Source organism: Rana temporaria, chromosome 5, assembly GCF_905171775.1.
Source record: "Rana temporaria chromosome 5, aRanTem1.1, whole genome shotgun sequence".
NCBI lineage: Eukaryota > Metazoa > Chordata > Amphibia > Anura > Ranidae > Rana > Rana temporaria.
In genome coordinates this window covers 76,105,405-76,131,691 of record NC_053493.1, presented here as the reverse complement: position 1 = coordinate 76,131,691, position 26,287 = coordinate 76,105,405, and the positions used below count along the sequence as shown (strand labels likewise).

Sequence of the window (26,287 nt, the reverse complement as noted above, 5' to 3'; positions counted from 1 at the left end):
CTGATTCTTAGATATGATAGCTGCATTTGTTTTCTTTTTTAGACTTTCTTCTTTTATTTTTACCTGGTGATCTGGCCAGCAAGTCTGTTTTTTTTCAACAGAACAAGCTGTGCTGCAGATATAGCAGTTACAAGGTTGAGACAAACCATGTACTACTGACAGGGATGCTTACAATTGTCAAAAAGGCTGTTGCCGTAACTGATTAAAAAGTGTGAGCTGGAGTTTGACTTTAATTTGTTAGTATATCTAAATCTGCTAGTCCACCTAACACTTCCCTCACTTCAGATTAGCAATGCTGCTGTAAAAATGTGTCTCTGTTGCTCCGTTATCCAGTGTGTAGGAGTGGGGTTGATTTACTATAGGCAAAGAGACTTTCCACTTCAAATGCAGTTGCTACAGAGCTTAGTAAATGAGGTAAAGCTGCAAAGAGTACCCAATCCTGTGCAAGAAAGTAAAAAAAAAAGCATTTTTGCTTGCACAGGATTGGATGATGGAAGTCAGCAGAGCTCATTTACTAAGCTCCTAAGAAACTGCACTTGCAGAGCAGACAGTCTATTTGCCTTTGGTAAATCAACTCCAAAGTGTGTTACTGGGCAGATCACCAGGTGAAAACAGAGGTAAAAAAGTAAAAAAAAAATAATGCAGCTACCATAGCTAATGACTGGTAAGCTGAAATATATGGAATGTTTGGTTTTTGGTTTAATGTCGCTTTAGTGTTAGTTTATTCTAGAATGTTGAATCTTGAATGGTATAGGCCAGTGGTCTCCAAACTGTGGCCCGGGGCCAGATGTGGCCCTTTGATTGCCTTTATCTGGCCCTCTGGGCACTTTTTCTTCCACTGACATCAACAATGGGGCACTATTCCTTAAAATGACACCAATAATGGGGCACTAGTCTTCCCAATGGGGCTAATAATGGGCCTCTATCCATCCCACTGACACCAACGATGGGACACTATTTGTCACACAGACACCAATGATGGGGGACTATTCCTCCCACAGACAACAATGATGGGGGAGTATTCCTCCCACTGATACCTATAATGGGGCACCATTCTTGCCACTGATGCCAATGGTGGAACACTAGTCCTCCAACTGACATCAATGATGGTACACAATTCCTCCCACTGACACCAATGATGGGGCACTATTCCTCCTACTGACACCAAAGATGGAGCACTATTCCTCCCACTGACACCAATGATGGGGCACCATTCCTCCTACTGACACCAACGATGGAGCACTATTCCTCCCACTGACACCAATGATGGGGCACTATTCCTCCTTCTGACACCAACGATGGAGCACTTATTCTCCCACTGACACCAATGATGGGGCACTATTCCTCCCAATGAAACCAATAATGGGCAATATTCTTCCCACTGACACCAATGATGGGGCACTATTCCTCCTACTGACACCAAAGATGGATCACTATTCCTCCCACTGACACCAATGATGGGGCACTATTCTTCCCACTGGCACCAATGATGGGGCATCATTCCTCCCACTGATACCAATGACGGGGCACTATTCCTCCACCTAATACTAAAAGTGTATTGTTTACTTCCACTGACGCCTGGACATTTTCTACTTCCAATAGCCACAGTCCGACCCCCCCCTAAATTCTAAAACACAGTAAAATGGCCCTTTGTTTAGAAAGTTTGGAGACCCCTGGTCTAGACATTTATAGCATTGATCTTCCAGAAACTGACATTTCATATTTTTTTGGTAGATACTGGGGTGATATCACTTGGTGAGCGTGCAATCATTTCTTAGAGGCAAAAACTATTTTCATATTTTAAGCTACGACATTGGAATTGCTTGTAATAATAAAGTGAAGAAAGCAAAGTTACAGAGTTGCTGACTTTTATTCTGTATTGCCGTAAAACATTAATGTTACCAACATGTCCGACTGATAATGAACATTACTCCGCAGAAAGGTTTATAATGAGTACAGCCATCAACTTTAATAACAATTGACAAGAAGCTGCTTTCCCAGTTTTCCAAACACAAACAAAAACACAATGTTATGGGGAAAGAAAACACAGATTACGTAACATGGATGAAAGCAGAGTGCTAGAACTGATTAAATTGCCTACCCTAGTTCCTACCACTCCCACCCCCTGTTACCAACATTACAATTCATTTATTAAGTAAAACCAGAGCTTTTTTTCTCAGAAAATAGGTGCAGGAACTCAACCACAACCCCGTTCAGATTTCACAAACAGTATAAGGGTCTTAAAAGGGCATTAAATACCAGGATTGCATTACATACAGGGTGCAGAGTTCAGGGGGTTACACACAGAGTGCAGAGCTGTCACTTGTAAACACAGAAACCAGACTTCTGTGTTTACAAGTGATTGTGGTGAGCAGACACCAAAGGGTCTGAGCCAGAGGTGGTGGAACTCAGTTCCCCCAAGTTCCCCCAGAAAAAAAGCCCTGAGTAAAACCTTTCTATTTATATATAACAAGGGGGCTGTACTTGAAAGCATCACAGCGCCCTGGTTCAGTACTCCTCTCAAGATGCAAGCAGTGGCCTGTGCAATGATGCAATGCAATGCAGTGGCATTCCCCAGAAAGGCTGCATTTGCATGCAGAACATCCTGAGTATTTGCCACATATCTAATAAATCCAATACATTGAAAGTGGCAGGCCAGGAAGAGTCGTTTTTTGTGATGAAAAAAAAACAACATTTTTAAAAACGTAATTTAAAGTGACCGTGTGTGGGGAAAACGTCATTTTATGTCATCTGAAAAATGACAAAAAAAAAAATTTGAACATGCTTCAATTTTTTATGTCGTTTTTCAAAACGTCGTTTTTTGTGTCATAAAAAATGATTGTGTGTGGGCTAAAACGACGTTTAAAACAACGTTTTTAAACCTGCGCATGCTCAGAAGCAAGTTATGGCGTGAGCTTGAATGGAACAGAGTGCCGCCATACGTGCTGAACGTATTATGGTTGTAAGCAGGGTACTAGGAGAGATTTATTATAGTTCTAAGGAGAGAGGTGGGATAGATTTATTATGTGCTAGGATAGACGAATTATGGTTCCAAGCAGGGCGCTAGATTGAATTTAGTATACAGTAGTTCTAGAGTGTGCTAGAGTAGATTTATTATGGTTCTAGGCATGGAGCTAGGATAGAATTAGTATGGGTTTAAGCCAAATGCGAAGATAAATTGAATATGGTTCTAAGCAGGGTGCTAGGATTAATTTAGTATTTATCTAAGCTAAGTGCTAGGATAGATTTAGTAAGTTTCTAAGCAGGGTTCTAGGATAGATTAAGGCAGACCATAGACCGAGTGATTCTTTTTCCACGGGTTGCAGGAAAGGAAATCGCTAGATTCTCCCATCAACACAGTAGGCATTGATGAGCTATTGTGCTCTCCCGGCCTGGGGGGGGGGGGGCACAGGGAGTCGTAATGGCATTTAGTAGTTTATATCGTAATACCACATACGGGTTGTACCAATGGATTGACCTGGGTACAATCAGCCTGCCCATACATTGATCGAATCTTTGCCAGTTCAGCAAAAAATTTGAACCATCTATTGTCATTAGGGTTGTCCCGATACCACTTTTTTAGGACCGAGTACAAGTACCGATACTTTTTTTCAAGTAGTCGCCGATACCGAATACCGATACTTTTTTTTAATGTCATGTGACCGTTTTCAAACCACAATACAGACCAAAGATATTTTCTTTAGAATTATGAAGAACTGGTACATCATGGTGTGGGGCTGTTTTTTAGCATACGGTACTGGAAAACTACATATCATTGAAGGAGTGTTCACTGTCAGTGCAGCTCATCGGTGCCAGTGCCCAAAAGTGCAGCTAGCCAGTGCCACCTATCAGTGCAGGGAGGCAGCTTATTAGTGCATCTCATCAGTGCCACCCAATCAATGCCAGTGCCACCTATCAGTGCCATCCATTTATGAGTGCCATTCAATCAATGCCAGTGCCACCTATCAGTGCCATCCAATGGTGCCATCCAATTTGTGTTCGATGTCACAAAAAAAAAAAAAAGTATTCTATTTTGGTATCGGGAGTATTTGCGCGAGTACGAGTACTAGTGCAAATACTCGGTATCGGTCCCGATACCGATACTGGTATCGGTATCTGGACAACCCTAATTGTCATCATTAGTAGAGTTCTAAGGAGAGTGCTAGAATACATTTATTATAATCCTAAGGCCGCGTACACACGATCAGTCCATCCGATGAGAACGGTCCGAAGGACCGTTCTCATCGGTTAACCGATAAAGCTGACTGATGGTCTGATGTAGCTACACACCATCGGTTAATGAACCGATGTGTCAGAACGCGGTGACGTAAAACACAACGACGTGCTGAAAAAAACCGAAGTTCAATGCTTCCAAGCATGCATCGACTTGATTCTGAGCATGCGCAGGTTTTTAACCGATGCTTTTGCATACTAACGATCGGTTTTGACCTATCGGTTGGTCGTCCATCGGTTCAATTTTAAAGCAAGTTCTCTTTTTTTTGACCGAAGGATAACTGACCGATGGGGCCCACACACGATCGGTTTGGACCGATGAAACGGTCCTTCAGTCCGTTTTCATTGGTTTTGACTGATTGGTTTTGACTGATCGTGTGTACGCGGCCTAAGGAGAGTGCTAGGATGTATTTAGTGTAGTTCTAAGGCAAGTGCTAGGATGTATTTAGCATGGTGCTAAGCCAAGTGCTAGGATATATTTAGGATAGTTCTAAGGAGAGTGCTAGAATAGATTTATTATAATTATAAGGGGAGTGCCTGGGTGTATTTAGTGTAGTTCCAAGGAAAGTGCTAGGATGTATTTAGTATGGTGCTAAGCCAAGTGCTAGGATAGATTTAGTATAGTTCTAAGGAGAGTGATAGGATGGATTTAGTATGGTTCTAAGGAAAGGGCTAGGAAAGATTTAGTATGGTTCTAAGGAAAGGGCTAGGAAAGATTTAGTACAGTTCTAAGGTGAGTGCTAGTATAGATTTATAATAATTCTAAGGAGAGTGCTAGGATAGATTTAGTACAGTTCTAAGGAGAGTGCTAGGATGTATATAGTATGGTGCTAAGCCAAGTGCTAGGATAGATTTAGTAAAGTTCTGAGGAAAGTTCTAGGATAGATTTAGTAAAGTTCTAAGCAAAGTTCTAGGATAGATTTAGTATAGTTCCAAGGAAGGTTCTAGGATAGGTTTAGTAAAGTTCTAAGGAAAATTCTAGGATAGATTTAGTAAAGTTCTAGGATAGATTTAGTATAGTTCCAAGGAAGGTTCTAGGATAGGTTTAGTAAAGTTCTAAGGAAAATTCTAGGATAGATTTAGTAAAGTTCTAAGGAAAGTTCTAGGATAGATTTAGTATAGTTCTAAGGAAAGTCCTAGGATAGATTTAGTAAAGTTCTAAGGAAAGTTCTAGGATAGATTTAGTACAGTTCTAAGGAAAGTTCTAGGATAGATTTAATAAAGTTCTAGGATAGATTTAGGGCCAGATTCTCGTAGATCGGCGTATTTTTGTGCGGGCGTAACGTATCCTATTTACGTTACGCCTCCGCAACTTAGACAGGCAAGTGCTGTATTCTCAAAGCACTTGCTCCGTAAGTTGCGGCGGCGTAGCGTAAATAGGCCTGCGTAAGCCCGCCTAATTAAAATTTGGAACGGGGGGCGTGTTTTATGTAAATAACTTGTGACCCGACGTGATTGACGTTTTTCACCAACGGCGCATGTGCCGTCCGTGGAATATCCCAGTGTGCATTGCTCCAAAGTACGCCGCAAGGACGTATTGGTTTCGATGTGAACGTAAATGACGTCCAGCCCCATTCACGGACGACTTACGCAAACGACGTAAAATATTCAAAATTCGACTCGGGAACGACGTCCATACTTAACATTGGTAAGCCGCATGTACGCCTCATATAGCAGGGGTAACTTTACGCCAGGAAAAGCCTAACGTAAACGGCGTATCTGTACTGCGTCGGCCGGGCGTACGTTTGTGAATTTGCGTATCTAGCTGATTTACATATTTCTAGGCGTAAATCAGCGTACACGCCCCTAGCGGCCAGCGTAAATATGCAATTAAGATCCGACGGCGTAAGAGACTTACGGCGGTCGGATCTAATAGAAATCTATGCGTAACTGATTATAAGAATCAGGCGCATAGATATGACCGCTCAGAGATACGACGGCGTATGTGGAGATACACCGTCGTATCTCCTTTGAGAATCTGGGCCTTAGTATAGTTCTAAGGAAAGTTCTTGGATAGATTTAGTATAGTTCTAAGGAAAGTTCTAGGATAGATTTAGTAAAGTTCTAAGGAAAGTTCTAGGATAGATTTAGTAAAGTTCTAAGGAAAGTGCTAGGATAGATTTAGTAAAGTTCTAAGGAAAGTTCTAGGATAGATTTAGGAAATTTCTAGGATAGATTTAGGAAAGTTCTAAGGAAAGTTCTTGGATAGATTTAGTATAGTTCTAAGGAATGTTCTAGGGTAAATTTAGTATAGTTCTAAAGTAAGTTCTAGGATATATTTAGTATAGTTCTAAGGAAAGTTCTAGGATAGATTTAGGAAAGTTCTAGGATAGATTAAGTAAAGTTCTAAGGAAAGTGCTAGGATTGATTTTGTCCAGTACTGATCAGATTGTTAAAATCTACATAGCATTACTGTAAGCCCATCACTAGAACAGTAACCAGATTTAGCTGTAGGTTCAGTCATTGAGCTCCGTGCACCTTGTCATTTGATACACACAAGACACCCAAATTGCTTCATATTTCGCCATATGCTCATAAAATATGGTATTTCATAACAAAGTGCACCAACATTGTCCTAATTTATTGTCTTCATACGATCTGTTTAAAAACATGTTATTTTGGCAGCATCCACAATCTAGATGGAATCTTGATTCTTGATGCAGTTTCCTTCTATATATAACGTAGGATAACATTAGGTGACGTAAAATATCCAACACTAATACATACAGTCCACACCAAAGTCTTCATCCAAAATGCCAAAACCGCGTGCGGCTGTCTGTATTTGATGGGCATGGGCAGAGGCGTGTGTGATCTCATGCTGCTTTTCATTTATTTTTACCATTTGCAATTTCATTGAATTTAATTGAGTCTTTTACAAATATCAGTCCTTTTCTGTACAAATGTCATTCCTGAGACGCAAACCTCTCTGATTTTGAGCTTATCAGACTTGACATTTCTGCAAATGTGCTACAGGTAGTACATTTGTTATGTTAGATCTATGATGTGATATTGATTTTAGGACAGATGACAAGCAGCTATACTGAAAACAAATAGCGGAGGGTGATAACAGCATGTGTGCAAGCCGCGGGGTGGGGGAGGGGCATATGGTTTAGTGACACAGTAACAAGTAGTTGAGCTAGAAACTACTTTTGGGGTACCTGGCCCTTGGCCTTGGGTAAAGCTCTTCTTTGGCCCAAATTAAACTCAATTTTTTCCTGAGAAAAAACAATCCTCAACTGATCAATTATGTAGATATGGTTTTACCAAGTTCCGTTACAGAGGCCAAGTTTCTACTTGAACTTGCACGCTTTAACAAAAGAGAAGTAACCCTCGAAGGGTGCCACCAAAGTGCATTGTATTGTAGTATGTGCTATTATTAATAAAAAGGCCATGAGGCCTTGGTCCACATTTTTCACTGGGCCAAGAGGAGATGGTTTAGCAGTACCCATGACTCGTTAAAAGTGTCCCTGTTATCCCTAAGCAACCCCAAACAGTATATTTGACAAACGTGGCAGATCCCACAGAATGCTGAGCCTCTAGTAGTGCCATTTTAGTAAATCAACCAATTTCATTCTGACCAATACTTCTTTTGCACACGGGTCTGAATATTATAGAAGTTAATCACTTGCCGACCAGCTGCCGTCATTATACGATGGCAGGTTGGCTCATTCCCAAGAATCGCCTTACTGGTACGTCGGCTCCTTAAAGAGCCATAGCAGGCGCACGCACGTGCCTGCTGCACGGCAAGGAACCCAATGCGCGTGGCTGGCGGCCGCGATGTCACAAGGGCCAGAACGGGGATCTGTGTATGTAAACATTCAAATCCCCATTCTGACAGGGGAGAGACCGATCTGCTGTTCCTAGTAATTAGGAACAGCGATTTGTCTCCTCCTCCAGTCAGTCCCATTCCCCCACAGCTAGAAACACACAGCTAGGGAACACAATTAACCCCTTGATCACCCCCTAGTGTCAACCCCTTCCCTGCCAGTGACATTTACACAGTAATCTGTGTATTTTTATAGCACTGATCGCTGTTTAAATGTCAAAGGTCCCAAAAAAGTGTCAAACGTGTCCAATCGGGTGCCCCAAGGGTGAGAGCTTCTCTGAAGGGGCACTTGAGAAGAGGAGGAGCCAGGAGCACCGTTGAGGGACTCCAGAAGAGGAGGATCAGGGCCACTCTGCAAAACCAACTACACAGAGGAGGTAAGTATGACATGTTTGTTTAAAAAACAAAAAATAACCTTTAGTTATTTAATATATTTACAATAAAATTGTTATCTTTGAGGCTGGGTTCACACTATTGAGAAAGAAAATGTGGGTTCCCCCCATCAAATGCAGCCACTGTGCCATCAAATTCAGCCACTGTGACATCAATTGCAGCCATTGTGCCCATCGAATGCAGTCTATGTGCCCCATAAAGTGCAGCCATTGTGCCCATCAAATGCAGCCACTGTGTCCCATCAAATGCAGCCACCGTGTCCCATCAAATGCAGCCATTGTGCCCATCAAATGCAGCCACTGTGCCCATCAAAAGCAGCCACTGTGTCAATCAAATGCAGCCACTGTGCCATCAATTGCAGCCATTGCGCCCATAAAATTCAGCCACTGTGCCCCATCAAATTCAGCTACTGTGCCCCACCAAATGCAGCCACTGTGCCCCATCAAATGTAGCCACTGTGACCCCTGCCCACCCGCTGTCTGCCCGTGACTTAACCCATCTTGGTGGCGGGTCACGCAGCGGCTGACAAAGGCAAGTCCTCCATGCTGTTCTCCATCCAATAGGATTGACTCTGCCGTCAGCCAATCAGGTAATGGGTATTAGACCTGTGCTTTCTGATTGGCAAAGAGGTCTGTTCGGTGTTAGAAAAGCAAATATTAATTTGCTTTTCTAGCACACTTGGGTGGACAATGAGCGCAATGTTCTGCACTCAGAGTCCACCTTTTATGAAGCCTATTAGAGCCTATGGCCGCTGTAATTCAGGTGCCCAGTGTCTGAAAAGGGGCCGGACGCCTGAATAGGGGGTGGCAGTGGCGGCCATGGATAGATTCATGCAATGCATGCCATAATGCAATGCATGAATCTATCCATTGGTCATATAAGGGGTGGCTTGACAGAGTGGGCGGCGCCCGTGCGCCCCTAATAAACACACCGCCACTGACCTTGAATAAATGTGAACAACATCAGGCCATACCCATGATATGTTTCTTACCACACTGCTCCAAGAATCATTTACATACAGTAATGCAATATATAAAAACATAAAATAAACCCTCATGTCTGATAATCTGAGTTTAATTAAGCAATTAACCCTCCTGGAGTGTGGTCAAATGTATTGTAGTAAGTGCTGCTTACATCTTTATGGCTTGATATCATTTTATTTATAGTGCTTGACTTGCTCATTACCTTAAGAGATATATTATTTACAGCATATTATTTAATTCTGAATGACTGGATTTTTTAGAGCATATACTGCTTTTTTAATCCCAGTTATAGCTTCTATCATCGACTAGTTCTATGAATGTCTTTTATTTGGCTCCTATTCTTCAATTTTGAAGATGATGAACAAGATGGACAATGCCAATACTATTGGAAAAATCAGTTTAGATGTATCAGGGACAAACACCAAGGGAACAATGAATTAGGTGGGGTTATGGCATCTAAGAAGTTATACTTAATCTTATTTGTGCGTATTTTGTGCAAAGAAAATATATAGGATCAGCCCACTCTTGTGCCTTTATTCATTTTGGGAGGATTCCATTGGCGAATGTCTTTTACTTTGCTATTTCAGATTTCTGTATTGTAGATTTAAAGTGTTGCTAAACCCACAACAGTAAAATCAGTCTGTATATGCAGTAAAGCATGCTCATTATACTCACTGTGGAAGGGGAAAAACCCTCTGCATTGTGCATTCAAGCTGTTTGATCCTGTCTCTCTGTCCTTCACCTTCTTCCACTGTCCCCAATCCATCTCTGGATAGAACAGAGCATATGGGACAAGTTGCACAAGTTCCACAGTTTAGTGTGGATTGCTAAAGAGTATTTATTTTCTTGGGAGAGTGCATGTGATCAGCACAAGGCCAATCAGCACTGTCCAGACAGAAGGTCAGGGTTGCTGCAGCCTTATATGACAGCCAGAGTACAATGAAAATTCCCCCAACAACCAGACACTGATAGAAGTCTCAAGACTCCAGAATATATACTGCTGATGAAAAAGGCATTTAGTAGTTTATACTAATTACTAAAATAATTGCACTTCTATGTTCTGTGTACTGTGGGAGACCAGATATAGTGAACGCAGGGTCCTGGGTTTAGTAACACTTTAAATCTGAACACCAGGCAGACAATTAAAGGGGTTGGTGTCTAGGGGCTTTGGGTATGTGTTGTTGGGAAAAAGTATGTTGTTTTTAGGTGTAAGCTGCTTTAATTTGAGAAAGTCTCAGCTCTAATTAATGCCAAAGGTGTTCTATCAGGGGTCAAATTTAGCCACACATCTATTTGGTGAAGGTGGGATTATGGCGTCAGATTTTTATTCAGGGGTTGGACTTGGCCCCTTAGTTTCAGTGAAGAGAACTCTTAAGGCGTCAGCACACTAAGACATTTTGGACAATTTCATGCTCCCAACTTTGTGGGAACAGTTTGGGGATTCCTGTTCCAACATGGCTGCGCACCAGTGCACAAAGCAAGGTCCATAAAGACATGGATGAACGAGTTTGGGGTGGAGGAACTTGACGGGCCTGCAGATTCTGACCCCAATCCGATAGAACAGTGGTTCTCAACCCTGTCCTCAATTACCTCCAACAGGCCATGTTTGCAGGTTTTCCAACGGCTTGGTATTTTGGACAGCTATTTTATCTAAGAGAAATTCCCAAGACATGGCCTGTTGGGGGTACTTGAGGACAGGGTTGAGAACCAGGCCTTCTCATCCAACATCAGTTCCCGACCTCACAAATGCACTTCTGGAAGAATGGTCAAACATTCTCAAAGACATACTCCTAAACCTTGTGGACAGCCTTCCCAGAAGAGTTGAAGCTGTTATATCTGAAAAGGGTGGGCCAACTCAATATTGAACCCTATGGACAAAGACGTGATTAAAGTTCATCTGCGTGTAAAGGCAGGTGTCCCAATACTTTTTCCTAAATAGCTTCCTTTACCTTAGTTCAGTCAGGATGCCCACTAACACACAGCTCTTTTTCTCTATCTGCAAAGTAGAGAGTGTCCTGACTTGCCTGCTCGTCCCCTCCCCCCTCAAGAGGCTTTCTCACACCAGGGAGAAAGCCTCACATTACTGTGTGGAGTTACAGACAGAAGAACAGGAAGTGAGGATTTCTCAAAAGATATAAGGACATTTAAAAGCAAAATGGAAGGATGAGGTAAGTGAAGGAGGACTGCACTAAGGTAAAGGAAGCTATTTAGGGAAAAAAAATGTACCTTTACAAACCCTTTAAGGAGTGCATATTTTCACAAAATGTTTTTTTTACGAATCAGTACATGTATGTTATTTAAATTTAATATGTTTTTTTATTTTAGTTTTGTGAGGGATAAGGGTTCATGTTTTTATGCTTGAACAGCGCACAATTTCTCTTATACATACCCCTTAACCACTTCAGCCCCGAAAGAATTTACCCCCTTCCTGACCAGAGCACTTTTTACGATTCGGCACTGCATCGCTTTAACTGACAATTGCGTGGACGTGCAACGTTGCACCCAAACAAAATTTACATCCCTTTTTCCCCACAAATAGAGCTTTCTTTTGGTGGTATTTGATCACCTCTGCGGTTTGCTATAACCAAATAACGAAAATTTTGTTTAAAAAGCAATATTTTTTTATTTTTGCTATAATAAATACCCCCCCCCCCCCCCCCAATATATAAAAAAAATGTGTTTTCCCTCCGTTTCGGCCGATATGCATTCTCCTATGTATTTTTGTAAAAAAAAAACGCAATAAGCGCTTTTTGATTGGTTTGCGCAAAAGTTATAGCGTCTACAAAATAGGGGATAGATTTATGGCGTCTTTTTTATTGTTTTTTTATTAGTAATGGCGGCGATCTGCAATTTTTATTGTGACTGCGACATTATGGTGGACACATCGGACACCTTTGACGCTATTTTGGGACCATTGTCATTTATACTGCGATCAGTGCTATACAAATGCACTGATTACTGTGTAAATTACACTGTCAAGGAAGGGGTTAGTGTATCCTAGGGAGCGATTCTAACTGTGTGGGGGCTGGGCTGCGAGTGACATGACACTGATCACTGCTCCTGATGACAGGGAGAAGTAGATCACTGTCCTGTCGCTAGGCAGAACAGGAAAATGCCTTGTTTACTGTTCTGCAGCTCTGTGACACGATCGCGGGCACCTGGTGGACATTGAGTCTGCGGGACCCGGGGTCACACTCACAAATCTCGCGCCGCGTGTGCATGCCCGCAATGCCGCAAATTAAAGGGGACGTACAGGTACGTCCATATGAGCAGCCATGCTATTCTGCTGACGTAAATAGCCATGCAACGGTCGGCAATCGGTTAAAATACATATATCAGACCTAAAAGTCTTATGTGGATTTTTATGTGGACCCTATGTGTTTTTTTTCTGTATCGCTATGGTTCAGGAGTGGAGGAGGTGCACATTCACTCCCTTCCTTCCCTTCCCTTTCCCTTCCCTTTCCTTGTCACCAGGGCTAAGTATACATTTTTTGGGGGAGACCCCCAAAAAATGCTGCATTCCCCACACAATCCACACCAGACCCTTATCATTGATGACAATCACTATGAACAACATTCATTGACCTGCCAAAACAAAGCAAGATGACCCACAATGTCGATCCTCTCCTGTCACGTCTTTTTACTATGTGAGGCAAGCAGGCGGATGGACAGGAAGGCATTCCTATACTGTAGCAATGGTAGTAATACCTCCCCTAAGAGCCGGTTCACACAGGGGCGACACAACTCTGGCCACGACCTTGTGAGGCAACCTAAAAAAAGTAATACTGGAACCTTTTCTGATGTCGGAGAGACTTCAGTAGTGTACATTGAGACGGCTCCATGAACTTCAATTGCTTTTCTCAACAGCGTGACTTGGGGCGACTTCAAGTCAGATCCCAAGTCGCCGCTGTGTGAACCGGCTCTTAATTAATGACTTCTGGGCAAAGCATCTGAAAGTTTGGGCGTGTGAACTAGCCACATCTGGCTGACTAGTTTGCCTGTTTGGTAAACCTTGAAAAGCTAGAGTTCATGAACTCACTGTGGACTTAAACTTGAAGCTCATCCCTATCATGCACCAGCTATAATTCCCAGACCTAGACTTGCTGGCCTTTGCGATTTCTGCAGTTGTACTTTGAGTAAACAGTATAACACTCACTCTGTATTTCTTGCATCTCTGGAAATGTTTCAGCACATTACTAATGATTTAACAATGTATTAATAGCTAATACTAAGTGTGTAAATGTTAATAAGCTCAGTTTTGATTGTAAAGTTTTTTCATTGATGTATATTCATTTTTTAACAAAATCATAACACTGAATAAATCAAATAGACTAATGAGTGTTTGCCATGTCTGGGGGCTTTGTTTTAAATATAAATCAAAACTAATTGGCTCTGTATAAAAGAAGGCTAATGGCAGAGGCGTGCTCGCTTGTCAGCATCCATGCAGATGTTTCCAAAAGATTCTGCCACTGATTGAGATCCCCCAGGCATCGCTGGCTCAATCCTATGGCCATTGGCTTCACATCCTCAGCTGTATTTTCCTGCTATACTCACCATGGGCCCAGTTTAGACTTCTTCTGGATAAGCACAGAAATAGAGCTGGCATAAAAATATTAGTATGGTGCCAACGTAATTTCTAACTTTACAATGCAAATTAGGTGTAGGCCCCACAGAGCAGCAAGCATCTGGTCTTAAAAATATTCAAGGGACTGATTTGATGCTTGCGACTGTTCATGCACTGGTTTTACATCTGTCACAGACATGTTTGCAGATTTTAAAGGGTCTTTTAAAAAAAATATATCCAGCATAGTACTTGTTAAGCTAAACAATTGTCTTTTAATGTGAAAAAGATATCAGGGCCTAAAACTATTAAACATTATGGCTAAAAAAACATTTTTAGATATTTTCCAAAGAATGGAAAAGACCTGCTCTGTTATAGTTTCCATGTAGTTATGTGCCCCCTGCCTCCACCATCAATTGCCAGTTGGGTGTACATGGAAGAAGCATCAAATGAAAACACACAATGAAGTTCTTTATGATTAGATAAAATGAGGTTTAAATAAATATATCACTGTCACCTACAGAAAGGCTTTGATACTGTGATGCCTCATACACACGACCATTTTTCTCGGCAGGAAAAAAACAAAGTTTTTCCCGATGTGATTCCTCTCCAGCCTTCACACGTTCATGCAAAAAAAAACATCCGACCAAAGCGCGGTGACGTACAACGGGACTATAAAGGGGAAGTTCCTTTCAAATAGCGCCACCCTTTGGGCTGCTTTTGGGCTGCAAACAGTACTTGATTCTGAGCATGCGTGTTTTTTCCCCTCGGAAAAGCATACACACAACCGTTTTCGCAACAAGAAAAAGACTGACGAGAAACACGACGAGAAAAAAGAGAGGTGGTTTCAATTTTTTGCGGCCAGTTTTTTCGTCGTGAAAACTGCTAGGGAGCATATATACGACCGGTTTTCACGACCAATATAAAACATGGCAGTTTTCTCGTCGTGAAAACCGGTCATGTGTACAAGCCATAAGCGCTGTGAAAACATGGGATAGTCTTCCTCTGGTACTGGTACTAGGATAATCAACAAATTGGTTAAAAAATGGACTCGATGTACAAAATATAAATGTCTGCTAATATATCATAAAGAATGACATCATGGATCATTGATCCAAGGAATTTCCTTGGGGATGAAATAAATGTCTGTTACACTGACTGCATTATTTAAGCATTTTCTGCCTCCTGTGTTAAACACTGCACTACACTAACACTACACTGACACTACACTATACTTACACTATACTCAGAAGCACTGTACACACGACCGGGAATCTCGTCAGGAAAAAATATAATGATAAAGTCGGTTTTCCTGATGGAATTCCTGGCAAGCTTGTCTTGCAAAGCCGTGCACAGACGGCCATTCAAAAGAACTGCCGTTCTTTTGAATGGCAAGAATGCGGTGACATCATCGACTACGACGAGCCGAAGCTCGTCACATTCGATGCCTTCGCCGCCATCTTGCTACACCCCACACTAAACTTGTATTCTACCGCGCATGCTTCGAACTTTTATCGAGCATGCACGGGTTTCCAATGGAACAGGTAAGCATACAGACGACGGGTTTTCTCAGCAGGAAACACTCTGCCCGTGAAAATAGAGAGCAGGTTCTCTATTTTTCCCCCGGCAGTTTTCCTGTTGGGAAAACTGCTAGGGAGCATACACACGGCTGGGATTCATGGCTAAATTCTCTCCTGGCAGTTTTCCTGCCGGGAAAACTGGTCGTGTGTACGAGGCTAGAGTCATAATAAGTGAACACACTAACTCGCTAGTAGCAAACTGAGCCATGCTCTATATATCTCCACTCCAATACACTGTAAAGGCTTTCTGTGTGGGAAGGAACCTTTTATAATCTGGGGTGGGACTATGAGCACTGAGCCATGATTGGACAAAGACATCATCACTTTGTCCAATCAGGGCTCTGACAGCGCTCTGTGCCCTAATTGACAAAGCATTGCACCTGACCAACGGTCAGATGCAAAGCTTCATCTAATTAGGGCCCTAAAATGCACTGTGCAGTGGGCAGTGCATTGTGGGGCGCTCGACTGGCAAACATCCTACCCAGCACCCCAATAATGTAGGTGTTCGCTGAATGGGCGAACAGGCGATGTTCGGGCCAAACTTTTGCTCGCCCTGAACCATTCGCCCAACACTAATTATACCTATAGTGGAGGAAGGTTAAAAAAAATTGACCCTCCCATATATTCTAGGCATTTGAAAGATTTGAAATATATGAGAGAACCTGCACACACACATCAAAATGGGAAACCAATACTGAAAAAGAATGTTGAAATCTCTTACACTGCATGGCAGGCTTCTAGGTACCAATTAATAGGATTCCTGTCTTAATGTGATATGGTCTTGTAAACCTGTATGAGAAGTCTGTCATATAATAGAATGATCCCTATTTCTCCCCTGCCTATGGCTTTTTAATTGCCCATTGCAATGACGACTACTACATGTAGAGATGTCTACGTGAAAAAGGTATTTTCTTAATACCTACCAATTATCTACAGATTTCCTATGGCCAGATGATCTAACTATAAATAGTGTGCAAGCGTTACATAAAGTGCAGTGTGCCAATTGTAATGTATGAGGATAATGAGAAATCCATAATAACAAATGATATCCTCTTGCTCCATCCTGGGAGCTTTCGTTATACAGAGCCCAAGTCTATCATTTAAAAAGTAATAATTGCACTTACAAGTCATAAATTGTTACATTGAACAGCCTGTGGTTTTCCTTTATTCCTCTACTTCATCTCCAGCGGCAGCAAACCGGCAGATTTTTCAGTGTTCGTAGGCAAATCATTTATCAAGTCCATAGGCTTTCCCCTAGTCATTGTTATGGTGTGGAAATTGCAAAGTGTAGTTTGAAAATTTCCCAGAGGAAGGTAAAGTTGTGCTATATGTCAGTTTGGGTTTAAATATGCTCTCAGTCACAGATTTCCAAGTGAATGGGTGAGTAAACAATAACGCTTCTTTCTCAGCCAAGAAAGATGTGCTGAGTCAGTGGACATTCACTAGGCAATGGTATTAGTTAACCCTTGCTTTGCTGCCATTATGCCACATAGAGGTAGATATCATTACAGGTATGTAGTTTAATTTAAAATAATAAAAATAAAATAAATATGCTCGTAAGATCGTTGGATGTTTCGTCTTACTTTTGTCCATATTCTGTGCAATAAGGAGCAGCTAAGATTTGGTCTACTATTTTACTTCCCCAAATATTAGGCCCCGTACTCACGACCAAACATGTCTGCTGAAACTGGTCCGCGGACCAGTTTCAGCAGACATGTTTGGCCGTGTGTAGGCCCGAACGGACCATTTTCGGGCGGATTGGACAGGTTTGAAACCTGTCCCCCCGACATGTATGGTCGTCTGTACAGACCTACCGTACATGTCCGGCCGCCCGCCATCCCTCGCATGCGTCGAATGACTTTGACGCATGCGTGGAAGAATTTAAAAGGCAGGCCCGCCCACGTCGCCGCGTCATTGTCGCGGCGACACCGCGTCATCGACGCAGAAACGCCCCGCGTATTGTTTACGCGCGGACTTCTGTTCGATGGTGTGTACAGCCATCGAACAGAAGTCCCCGGGCAGACATGTCCGATGAAAACGGTCCGCGGACCGGTTTCATCGGACATGTCTGCTCGTGAGTACAAGGCCTTAGAGAGCAATTCCTACAGTACCTCTTGTCTTACATCGTGTTCTCGTGTTGATAGCACAGTGAAATAAGAGAGCAGCAGAGTCTTACATTGCATCATGGGAGTTGAGTTTTTTTTATGATCCAGACCTTCCCAGATTTTATGTTTTTTTACTGGTACATGGATTCCTGACACCAAGAATTCCTTGTAGTTTAGACCTTAATTTGATCCTTATATTTAAACACTGGTAAACAAAGCTAATTAACGCCCCCTAGTAACTTTCTAAACCACTGCTGCGCACAGGATAAACTTGATTACCTACAGCTGCTACTTAAATAGAAATGTATATAGTGAATCTTTAGTAAAAAATATATTTCATAAAACAGTACTAGTAAAGTGATTATATTAAAATAAAATAAATAAACACATACAAATTAGCACATACAAATTAACAAGTGAAAGTGAATTAATAGTGCATGTGAATGATCCATAAACATATAAAGAAAGTTGAAAAGAAAATAAATTCATATAAAAGTGTTCATAAATCACACCAATCTTCAAGTGATTAACCACTTAAGGACCCCTTCATGCCGATATACGTCGGCAGAATGGCATGGCTGGGCACATCCACGTACCTGTACTTGGCCTTTTAAGCACAGCCGTGCGTGCCGCCGGCGCGTGCACACGAACCGGTCCGAAGCTCCGTGACCGCGCCCGCGGGACTTGCGGACCCGATCGCCAGACGGTGTCCTGTGATCGGTCCTCCGGAGCTGAAGAACAGGGAAAGGTGTGTGTAAACACACCTTTCAATGTTCTTCGTTGTGGCAGTGTCATTGATCGTGTGTTCCCTGATAAAGGGAAACACGATCAATGATGTCACACGTCCAGCCTCGCCCCCCTACAGTTAGAAACACATATTAGGTCACACTTAACCCCTTCAGCGCCCCCTTCTGGTTAACTCCCAAACTGCAATTGCCATTTTCACAGTAAACAATGCATTTTTATAGCATTTTTGCTGTGAAAATGACAATGGTCATGATTGACCGATGTGTCCGCCATTATGTCGTGGTCATGAAAAAAATCGGCTGATCGCTATTAGTAGTAAAAAAAAAATATTAATAAAAATGCAAAACTATCCCCTATTTTGTAAATGCTATAAATTTTGCGCAAACCAATCGATAAACGCTTATTGCAATTTTTTTTACCAAAAATAGGTAGAAGAATACGTAGCGGCCTAAACTGAGGGGAAAAAAACTTTTTTTATATATTTTTGGGGGATATTTATTATAGCAAAAAGTAAAAAATATAGAATTTTTTTCAAAATTGTCACTCTATTTTTGTTTATAGCGCAAAAAAGGTGATCAAATACCACCAAAAGAAAGCTCTATTTGTGGGAAAAATGGACGCCAATTTTGTTTGCGACCGCGCAATTGTCAGGTAAAGCGACGCAGTGCCGAATCGCAAAAAGGGGCAAGGTCCTTAACCTGCATAATGGGTATATCTAAAGCCAAAACTTTATTTTATCGTTTTGGATCGAGAAGGTAATGGTGAAATCTCCTGCTATTTTTTCATCATCCGTGTCCCTTTTTTCAAATGTAGACAGAACAGGAACTGGAGAGGAAAGACTACAATGTAAAGAAAAGCACTTGTCAAGGCAATTGTCACTGGATCATTATTGGAAGATTTCTTTTCCATACCTCTTCTGGTGAAATATCAAAATTTAGAATATTCCCATTTATTTTACTCCTAGTGACATTGGTTACCAGGAAAATTTGGAAGGGTAATTATCTATAACAATGACACAGGCAATAAAAACAATAAAACGTTTCTAAACCCTCCACATTAAACCATCAAGTGAAAGTACTTACATTTTTAGGCTTGTGGGTTATGCCATAACTGGGGATTTTAAAGTTTTCTGGGCTGTAGTCAAATTTGGGCTTTAAGAAGAAGGAGATTATGGTTGAAATGAGAAGTTTTGAATTATGTTTCATTTAATCCTTGAAGATTTGTTCTTATCTTTCATCATTAGTGTAGACATTTCAGTAAGTTTGAACTTTCATCACCTAATGTCTGACCAGGAACTGTAACATGTTTCAATAGCTTGCATCTTTAAAAACTTGAGTTAGCCAGTAAAGGATGTCATTTAAATTTCTTCTCTTTGCTTTGATTAATGGCCAGCCCAGCCTTCTGCTACAACAGGTGAGGATCAAATACAAGTAACATGAAGAGGAGACAATGGTTTGAGCAGCACCTAGGGCAAATTATAGTTTTAATTAGCCACCTACCAGTAGACATGGCCCTGTTACAGTAGGACCTCTGCTTAACAGCTTGTATTTGAAAAGGCAGCTTGAAAGCTGTAGAAGCTCTTAGGACAGTTTGGATTTTTCAGCGTAAGCAAAGTTCCATCTCAGAAACCCATTGCTTTAAGCGTTTGGCTAGGGTCCAGACAACAGAGAGTTTGGAGTTATGTTCCTCATTCGGTTGGAATGCTGGAAGTTTTTCTCAGTGGTCTATTTAGCAAGTCTTCTACTTTTTTTTTTATACGTTAACAGTATTTACTTCATTAGGTTTTTACTACATAACCTTTACTCTGCTATTTTGAACCATTGCACTGTGATGGGAAGACACTAAAAAAAAATGAGTTGCACTTTGATGAAGCGATTCAATTTCTTGTTCCCAAACAGAGCTTTGTCACTGTGCAAGGAAATGCCTGGTGAGTGCAATTCCTGTAAACTAGGACATGAGAAAACTGCTAGAGTCTCTGGCAAAATGTTTGTCTCTATAATAGCTTGCTGATCCATGGGGAACGTGACACATTGTTTTCTTCTAGATAGCAATGCCCTCAATGGCTGCTGCAGAATTTGTCAAAAGGGCCATTGAAACATTCCGGTGACTCTGCCCATGGGGACAGGCCTAAGTACGAGCTAGCATTTATTAGAGTAAAGTATAGCTTAAGAAACAGGCCTTTGTGTCCAATAAAGGTGTCAAACTTTTCAGGCTAATGTAACATGGTGGATTGCATTGGGTGGGCTCTACTTTATTACTTGTTATTATATATTACATATATTATTTTCCTCTTGGTCTCTTGTCATTCATGTATTTCATGCTTCAAAAGATCTCTTAGATGTAAAATATTTACTTATCTTACAGCTAATCCAGGATTTAAGGTTTGGATGCACATCATATATAATATCAATGAATACATTTATACTTTGTGAATTTAAAATAAAATATGCATTAAAAAAGGCCATTCATATAGCAAGATAATCTCAAAGTTTAAAGTATAACTAAACACAGAAAGCACCATGCGGCCCTGAATGTAGACAGCATGCATTCAAGGCTGCTCACCTGTACCCATGCAGTTATCAAATTTGGGATAAGCAACCGTGTCCCAAAAAACATTATTGGGCTGCCAGCATGCAGCACTTTTGGGCTGATAACGCACACGGTTGGAATTTCCGTCAAAAAGCTCATATCGAACCTTTGTTGTCGAAATATCCGATTGTGTGTACGCGGCATAAGAGGGAATTCCTTTTCACTTTTGGAGAAATGTTCTCTCGCTTGTGAAAGACATGCAGTGTGTATATATATATATATATATAAATATATATATATATATATATATATATAATAGATAGATAGATAGATATATACATATATCTATATAGATATATTTGCTGAAAGGACAATATGGAATATATATATATATATATATATATATATGTGTATATATATATATATATATATATATATATATATATATATATATATATATATATATATTCCATAGTGTCCTTTCAGCAAATATAACACTATGAAAGCTCTTTCTTCACATGCACTTAGTAAAAAAGCCCCCCCCCCCCCTCCCATGCATGGGATCAATGTACATTTAGGTCTAGGGGACTGAAAAAGGAAGTTTTACTTACCCAATCTTCTGCTCCCACAGTATCCAATGCTCTCCTCTTCTTCCTAATGCTCTAGCCAGTGGACTGTTCCTCAGTTTTCTCACATCCAAAGTAGGGCTATGGATCCTGCATTCTACTTGATGACATCAGAGGGCATCTGATCACTGGGGTGTAGGGGAGAGGAGACTGATCTGGCTGGTCTAGAAGCATGGAGTAGCCTGTGGGAGTGTAGGATCAGGTAAGTAAAAGTGTTATTCCCAGTCCCCTAGCCCTAAACAAGCATGTAACCCTTGCAGGTTAGGGACAGCCCCGCTGCAAGAGAGGATTTCTACTTTCCCCAGAGATCAGCTTTTAAGCAAATCTATCAATGACCCAACACATTTTATTTCATAAAACAAATGCATAAACAAAAAAAATACTTAAAGCAACCAGCAGTGGAGGTTATATGCAAAGCTCAACTTGTTCTGAAAGAATCTACTTCTGCCTGACCCCCTCCTTCCTCCTAAACCCCCATACTGTTTAATCACATTCAGTAACCAAAAGGAAGGCTTGAGAAATGGAAGGGATGGGGCCAGTGCCAGTAGGCTTTGAATTGTGATAGCAAAGTTGGCAGAGCAGCAACTGTAAGACCTCAGATGACCTCTCATTCCTGACTCTCAGAGCCAAGAGTCAGACAGAGCCATTAAAGCAATATAAGGGGCACATATAAATCTTTCAGAGGTAAGCTTGCATCATTCTAGAAATTGTGAAATAAATATTCAGATTCTTAGCAATGTTGAGTTGTGAGAGGTTCTCTTTATTGGCTGCGCTGTATTTCTTCCCTGGGATAGCAGAATGAAATGAGTGCAGGTGCCACCTGTCATTCAGAATGATGTAGTAGCCAGGGGCATATATTGTCAAACTCCCTAAGCTTTCTTCAATAAAAGAAGAGAGGTTAATTAGCATTTTGCAAACTGTTAAACCGGCAGCTACAGGGATAAAACTGCAAATGTAAGCCTAATTAAGTATTTTAGCTAAATGATGTTTGCAATGGGGCTCCAAGCAAAAGGTTTTATTTTGTCAACATCTTGTTTTGTAGATTTTTAAAGCAAATTTATTTCAAGAAGGTCATGCAGCTGTGGGAGGTTAGACAATGTAATTTCCTGCCAAACACAAATAAACTTGCTTCCCCGGGTTACATTAATATGAAAATTAATGGAGGTTTCATAGGTCCAGATTAAAGTCTATTTTTACCATTTCATTAATGATCTTTTCTGGACCAGAATCTGAGCAGTAGGGCCAAAGTCCAGCTGACCTCGTTTGGAGATGTACACAGCACTTGCCTTCAATTCTTGTGTTTCAAAGGTCACGCACTTCACCTACAGACCATAGACCTAAAAGTATAATGAATATTTGTTGTGCAGCAAGCTTGCCGTCATTTAATTCATCATCATCTACTAAACTCTCAGGTTTTTCTGGTTCAACTATTACATTAAAGTTTAGCCAAGCAGCTATGTACACAGTTGGAATATGTATTCATAAACTATTTTATCTATTTAAATATTTATCATTTATTGCAATCGCTTTTGAGATGTTCATGCCACTGCCATGTTGTATAGCCAGAATGATGATGATACTTTCTCTGTAACAGTTAAGAAACAGTGGTGTAATTTCCTTGCCAATGCATTACTGATTGGGCAATGACATAAAGATAACATATAGCTTGCTGATTATATAGTATAAGAGCAGCTTATTCGTCACTATGCATTTGCTTAGTATTTGGCTCACAGCAATATGCAGGGTATTAATATATACACTATATTACCAAAAGTATTGGAATGCCTGCCTTAAAACGCACATGCACTTAGTCTTAGTCCATAGGGTTCAATATTGAGATGGCCCACCCTTTGCAGCTATAACAGCTTCAACTTTTTTGGGAAGGCTGTCCACAAGGTTTAGGAGTGTGTCTATGGGATGGTTTGACCATTCTTCCAGAAGTGCATTTATGAGGCCAGGCACTGATTGATGTTGGATGAGAAGGCCTGGCTCGCATTCTCCGCTCTAATTCATCCCAAACGTGTTCTATCAGGTTGAGGTCAGAACTTACTCAACCATGTATTTATGGACATTGCTTTGTGCACTGGTTCAAATCATTTGGTGCAGGGGGGATTATGGAGGGGTTGTTTTTCAGGGGTTGGGCTTGGCCCCATAGTTTCAGTGAAGGGAACTCCTAAGACGTCAGCATGCCAAGACATTTTGGACAATTTAATGCTCTTAACTTTGTGGGAACAGATTGGGAATGACCCCTTCCTGTTCCAACATGACTGATCACCAGTGCCCAAAGGAAGGTCCATAAAGACATGGATGACTGAGTTTTGGGTGGGGGAACTTGATTGACCTGCACAGAGCCCTGACCTCAACCCGTTAGAACAGCTTGGGGATGAATTAGAGCAGAGATTGCGAGACAGGCCTCCACAGCATTGGCTGATCTCACAAATGCATTTCAGGAAGAAGGGTCAAACATTCCCATAGACATGCTCCTAAACCTTGTAGATAGCCTTCCCAAAGAGTTCAAGCTGTTATAGCTGCAAAGGGTGGGCCAACTCAATATTGAACCCTACGGACTAAGACTGGGATGCCATTAAAGTTCTTGTGTAAGTAAAGACAAGTGTCCCAATACTTTTGGTAATATTGTGTATATTGGAATCCCAAGCAGCAATGTCACCCTGCTGTTAACTACAGAACACCTACCTGTTATGTTATAAAGGTGCAGGTAGGGGTGCTGTTTTGTTATCCTGATATGGAGAACTTACACAGGGCTGATAACAATGCTTGGGATTTCAATGTCTGCCTCCTACAGGAAGTTAGGATATGACTGATTTCTAGCAGGATCAATGGATAATTTACTTGTAGCATTTTTAAAGATATGCATGTACATGTATGAAATGTGCATACACTGCATGTACAGTATGTATATGTTACCCTTTTTTGGGGCCCAGACATTCATCAAAGTGTAGGACGAGGGTTAACAGTTAGTGCTAGGTTCCCTTTTTCGCTTTGGATAGAGTATGGAAAAGTCTCTGTTTTAAATATTTGTAAATGCTCTCTAAGCATTCCTTTATTGAGATTTGCTATAAATTTCTGTTCATCTTACACTGACACCAGGTTAGGTGGAAGTCTCTGGTGTAAGTGGGGCAAGTCTCAAAAGGGAGAGACAACAAATAAAATTTGACAGAGGAACAGACCCTTCTGCACTACACTAAAATGTTCCTATTGGAGTCTCCATCCCTGATGAGGAGATTTTCTTTTACTTTCTACTTTGTTTGCTAGACAAGAAGCAAGGGCAAATCTGTGAAGCCGTGAGGCAGCAATAAATAGTAGATGGCACTTCCCCACTCTACTAAAAACATAAAAAGAGGAGAAAAGAGAAAACAATTTTGGCTATAGATGGGCTTTAATAGTTCTGGCCAGGAGAAGGTAAAGTTAAATGTCAAGTTTGGGGAAAAGAGCTTTATTTTTTTACTATTTGATATTAATAATTACTAATCTTGGCTTTCCTATGCAGAAAACCAAACATACAGGCGGTCCCCGGGTTACAAACAAGATAGGGACTGTAGGTTTGTTCTTAAGTTGAATCTGTTTGTAAGTTGGAACAGGTAAATTTTTTAAGTGTAGCTCCAGCCAAAAAAAATCTATTTCTAAGCTTTTTGGATAGCATAGGGAAGGGTTATCGCCCCTGTAACATTGGGCCAGATTCACAAAAGAGATACGACGGCGTATCTACTGATACGCCGTCGTATCTCTGTTTCTAACTATGCGGCTGATTCATAGAATCAGTTACGCATAGCTAGCCCTAAGATCCGACAGGTGTAATGGACTTACACTGTCGGATCTTAGGATGCAGTACCGCGGCTGCCGCTGGGGGGAGTTCTCGTCGTAAACCAGCGTCGGGTATGCAAATTAGCACTTACGGAGATCCACAAAGCTTTTTCCCTTTGTTAAGTCGCCGTAAGTGTTAAGTGTAAAGGTACTCTACCATGCAAAAGTATACCCGTCGTTCCCGCGTCGGTTTTGAATTTTTTTCAAATCTTTTATTTTTCCCGCCGCAACTCTTTTTTACCCGTCGCGATTCACAAAACTCGGCGCAACGTAACTTCGCGCAAAGCACGTCGGGAAAATAGCGTCGGGAGCATGCGCAGTACGTCCGGCGCGGGAGCGCGCCTAATTTAAATGGGACTTGCCCCATTTGAATTGGCCCGCCTTGCGCCGGACTGATTTAGGATACACCGCCGCAAATTTCCAGGTAAGTGCTTTGTGGATCGGGCACTAACTTGGGCAATTTGCGGCGGTGTAACTTAAATCGGAAAATTTACGTTGCGCCCGCTGGTTGTGAATCTGGCCCATTGTTTTTTGCTGTCTATGCACCTGTTCCAAAGATTTCACCTCAGTTTTTGTCCTGATGACAATTGGATTTTGAAAATGTTGGGTTATTAGGGAAACAAGGATTGCTGATAAAGCATCAGTACATAAACCTTTTTCCCATATTAAGTATTACAGGAGAGAATTTCCCTCCCTAGGGGTAGATTTTCTCTCACTTCCTGTTGTCTCCCTCCGTTTGTTAGTAGGAGTCATTTGTAAGTCGGATGTTTGTAAGTAGGGGCCCGCCTGTTTAATGAACAGATAGCCTAAAATATTTAGATATTTCTCCAAATCATACATACAGTAGAGGGTTTGCACATCGCCATTGAAGACACCAATTTA

At 41.3% G+C, this 26,287-nt stretch overlaps 1 protein-coding gene across 4 annotated transcripts in view; it reads left to right on the top strand.

Moving 5' to 3' along the window:
* DPP6 (dipeptidyl peptidase like 6) overlaps positions 1 to 26,287 on the top strand; it is a 1,751,424-nt gene that overhangs the window by 1,220,716 nt on the left and 504,421 nt on the right. The gene's annotated exons all lie outside the window — the stretch shown is intronic.